The sequence below is a fragment of the Microtus pennsylvanicus genome, chromosome 15 (genome assembly GCF_037038515.1).
Source record: "Microtus pennsylvanicus isolate mMicPen1 chromosome 15, mMicPen1.hap1, whole genome shotgun sequence".
NCBI classification, from domain to species: domain Eukaryota; kingdom Metazoa; phylum Chordata; class Mammalia; order Rodentia; family Cricetidae; genus Microtus; species Microtus pennsylvanicus.
The window spans coordinates 34,931,654-34,936,204 of NC_134593.1; the positions used below are offsets into that span (position 1 = coordinate 34,931,654).

Below are 4,551 nucleotides of genomic sequence, written 5' to 3' on the forward strand. Positions count from 1 at the left end.
CGCGTCCCCTCCTCATTCCCTCGGCTACTGTAGTCTCTGGCAAGTGTGGCGTATTTGGGACTTTCCTCCAGTATCAAATGAGGATAAAACGGGAGAGGTGCCTACAGAGAATCAGCCTCGTATGCGCAGGGACAGAAATAACTGTTCTTATGTCAACAAGAAAGCTTTGTCTGTGTGTACGTTCCCTCCTCCCGGGGAACATTTTGTTCTTGCTGCTGGTTAAGAGGTGGCAACGTTCACATAGAAATCAGCAGGAAGTATTTAAGCGAGATAAAAAAAAAAAAAGAGGGGAGCGGCTAACTACTTGGTCAAATGATTGAGTACAGGATTAGGTTCTCAGGGGCATTAAGGAATTTAACTCCTGAATCTTCTTATTGAATAACTCAAGGGTGGTGCAGATTCACCTTGACAGATTTATTTTTATTAATATTATTTTTTAAATTTTCAGGCTTGTGTTTTGAGATTTAGAGAAAGTGGGAGTGCCTAGTGATTGGGAGATCTGAGGCAGTTTCGTGATGCGGAAGGGCCTCAAGGTTGGCTCTGGGTGGAAGAGGCTGGTCTGGCAGAGGGACAAGCAGGGCAGATAGGCTGTTCTGTGGATGGGAGCAGGCTGTGCCAGGGCAGGGTGCGGAGAGCTGCAAAGGCTTAGCTGGGGAATTTGGAGTTTACGGACAACCAGAGTGGACGTGGACCTGCGTTTCTGCACTTCAGTGGCCCCGCACTTTTAGAAGCAAAAGGTTGCTTAGTCCTGTACTTTGACATGGCTCAAAATCTAGGAACTTCACAAGGGTGGGTGCTTGCTAACAGCCAGGCTGCGGCCTTGTGTCCTGAAGCTCCCATTTTTGGAAGTCCCAGGTAGATGAAGCAGGAACTCTAGATCAACAAAGTCACCTGAAAAGTCTTCTGACCTTGTGAGGCACTCATTGTCTCTGGGGCCCAGGAAGGGTCGCTGTACTGGGTGGGTTTGTGAGGTATCAGAGTGGAACGAACCTCAGCTGAGGAGATGCCTCAGTGAGATCCAGCTGTAAGACATTTTCTCAACTAGTGAGCAACTGGGGGAGAGCCCAGCCCATACGGGTGAAGCTCTACCTGGGTTAGTGTAAGAAGGTGGGCTGAGCAAACAAACCATGGGAAGCCAGCCTAGAAGCAGCTCCCCTCCATGGTCTCTGCCTCAGCTCCTGCCTCCAGGTTCCTGTCCTGTTTGAGTTCCTGTCCTGACTTCCTTCAACATGAACAGCAGTGTGGAAATGTAAGCTGAATAAACCACCTACACCGTCTCCTCCCCAACTTGCTTTTTGGACATGGTATTTCGTTATAGCAAGAGAAACCCTAAGATAGCTGCCTCTAGGAACCCGTGGCCAGTGAGAGCCAGCCCTAAAGTAAGTACAGGCCCAAGAACGGTGAGTCTGGGCTGCATCTGATACTTTTACTGTCTCCATCTCTCCCCCACGCCCTAGAGTGTTCACAGGAGGAGAGAAGCAGGTTATTGCACCCTGGTGTGGTATTTAACTAGCACGTGGCTAATTCTCCATCACCAGCTGCCTGCCCTCCCAGCTTTGTAATCTTTACTCATTCCCACCAGGGCAGCCATCTCCAGCTACCAATGTGATATCCTGACACAGAACAGAGAGAAGAAACCCACAGTGAACTTTGAGAACCAGTACAAGCCAGCAATTATCCCCAAGGCAGGAATGGGATAGAGGTGGAAGAATTTTCTTTTTTTTTTTTTTTCGAGACAGGGTTTCTCTGTGGTTTTGGAGCCTGTCCTGGAACTAGCTCTTGTAGACCAGGCTGGTCTCGAACTCACAGAGATCAGCCTGCCTCTGCCTCCCGAGTGCTGGGATTAAAGGCATGCGCCACCACCGCAGATTGAGCTGCTGAATAATGCCTTGCCCTGACTGTGTTCTGTTACTTAAAGAGCCCCGAGGTTTCTGGTAGAAAAGCAGACTTGCTGGAGAGGGGCTTGTGGGGGTCCTGCCTCCCCCACGTGATTTACAATTAAGATTGCTGGGGGCAGAAGGGCAGGCAAAGCTCAGGAGACCCTCACCCATTCTTGAGGAACTATTAAGTTAATGTCTGCTGGGGGAGGGGAAGACATTTTCTTCAGTGGTGTAACCACTAGCAAAGTGCCCATGCGCCGGTAAACAACCTTTTTCCTGTATTTCTGTAACTATCCCTAAACACTCCCTCCCTCCCTCCCTCTCCCTCTCCCTCTCTCTTCGCAGGAAAGAGAGAGAGGCCCAGCAGGAGGCGGTGTCGGAGGGTCATGGGGTGTGACCAAAATCCATGATGCATGAAAATATCACAATGAAATCCATTATTGTGTACAGCTAATAAAAACTTTAAAAGTAAACTTGCATTGGGGCGAGGTTGGGCCCGCAGCACTCAGGAGGCAGATCTTTGTGAGCTCCAAGCCAGCCTGGTCTATACTGTGAAACTCTTGTTTTAAAAAAGAAAAAAGTAAACTTGCATTTACTTTGGTTATATCCCACGGACGGCATCCACCCAATGAATGGGGAGCACCGGTGATTTGTACCCTCAAAACTCTAAGATACCTAAAACTAATAATTATAATCCCACGGGACGAAAATTCAGGAAGTAAACAAGAAATCCCTGCCCGAGCCGGGCGGTGGTGGCGCACGCCTTTAATCCCAGCACTCGGGAGGCAGAGGCAGGCGGATCTCTGTGAGTTCGAGACCAGCCTGGTCTACAAGAGCTAGTTCCAGGACAGGCTCCAAAGCCACAGAGAAACCCTGTCTCGAAAAACCAAAAAAAAAAAAAAAAAAAAAAGAAATCCCTGCCCGCTCCACCCCCTAATTTCAGAAGCAGGATGCAGGGCTCTTTGTAAGTAGCTAGGGTTAGTTTTAGAGAGTATTCTTGGTGTTCTCAATCAGGTGGCCCCCAAAATGAAAGCAGCTATCTCACGAATTGAAAACAAAGGAACTTTCGAAGCCAGAACAGAAGACCACCGTTGTGGGTGGACGGGCGAAGGGAAAGAAGGCGTCTTCTGCGCACAGTAGGTTTGCAGTCGGAGCTGCAAGCCTCTCTAGGATCATCTGACTGTTGGTTGCTGGGATCCCACGCTCTCCCGATCGTTGAACTTTGTCTTGTAAGGCGAGCAGAGCTTTACGCGACGAAGTTTCTATTTCCGGTCTGTTCCGCACCGGCCTCAGAAGCTTTAGAGGACCTGCTCGTGGCCCTCCCAAGTCCCCGGGGGCCGGGACCGGATCTAGAAGGGACGTTTAAAAGGAACCCAAGGTCTGCAGAAAGAACTGTGCGGCTGAGCATCCGCCTCTGTGCTGGGCTCCGATCCATTGAGAAAGGCCTGCGAAGGAAGGCGTCCACCCGGCACACCGGGTTTCCGCGGTCCCAAAGAGGATCGGTAGCAGGGCACCGTGGCGACTGCCACAGCCCAGCCTTCCTGCCCCGCGTGGCTGCAGCAGTGGGTGGGGGGGTGGCTGTCTGTCTGCCATAGCTACTGCTTGCAGGTTCTGGTCCCACGGAGACCAGCAGAATCAGGGCAGGACCAATGGCTCCGATGCGCCATAAAAGACGGGGAATGGGGCAGAGCAGGAGCACCGTAGCAAAGTTAACGCATGCGCAAATCAGTTTCACACACAGGGGCGGTGTCTACAGACCATGGGAGGAGCAGAGCAAAGAGACTCAATTTGCCTGAGCTCTGCGTCGTTTCTGTCGTCTCCCACATGGTCTAGCGGTTAGGATTCCTGGTTTTCACCCAGGCGGCCCGGGTTCGACTCCCGGTGTGGGAACGCCAATAACATTTTAGAACAAAGACTGACCATGACCCAAGAAGAGAGTTTTTAGACGAACTGCATTTATATCCCTTCCTGTGAGCGGTCACGGCAGCAGAAGGAGGTTGAAGGGATACTGAGAATGACAAGGGCCAGAGTGATGGCAGTAAAGGGAGAGACCAGTAGCGTCCGGTCAGGCATATGGACCCACTAAAGACATCTGTGCTCTTACTTGGAAAGAAAACATACAACTTCAGTGTATAATACCCTCCGAGGCTGCTTAAGCTTTCCTCCGAGGAGAGCAAGACGCCCGGACTTGCGACTCAAACGTCTTATTCCGCTGACGTTCAGAGGGGAAAGGGAAGAAAAACAGGTTTTCAGAAATATTCAGCGGCGAGGCAATACCAGCAACAGTAAAAGCACACTGTCTTCTCTGATATATTTAACACGATCTGTTTGAAACGGAATGAATGACTGAGTGCGAATGAGTGACAAAGACCTTCCAGCATTAATGTTTGACTAGAATCAGAAATCGCAGTATTTTGATGCGGCCCGCGCTCAGATGCCTCACACCCCTCCGCCTCAGCTCTTCACCCCTTTACCTGTCCTGACGTATGCAGCTAGGAAAACCCACAAGGGTTTGCGGCTCCGTTTCTCTCCAATGGGGTTGAATTCTTTGTAACTCCCAGTTTGTTCCCAAACAACCAACAACACTGACAAATGTCCATGAAAACACTTTTCCTCCCCGTAGCTGTGAAATCCACTTCATCCAAAGTTCTTTCAGATCTTAAGGGAAACA

General features: G+C 50.3%; 1 non-coding gene across 1 annotated transcript; it reads left to right on the forward strand.

Annotated features, from left to right (window-relative positions):
* Nucleotides 1-3,698: 3,698 nt before the first annotated feature.
* On the forward strand, nt 3,699-3,770 carry Trnae-uuc (transfer RNA glutamic acid (anticodon UUC)). The gene has a single exon. It is a non-coding gene; the product is annotated as a tRNA-Glu (tRNA).
* The last annotated feature ends 781 nt before the right edge of the window (nt 3,771-4,551 follow it).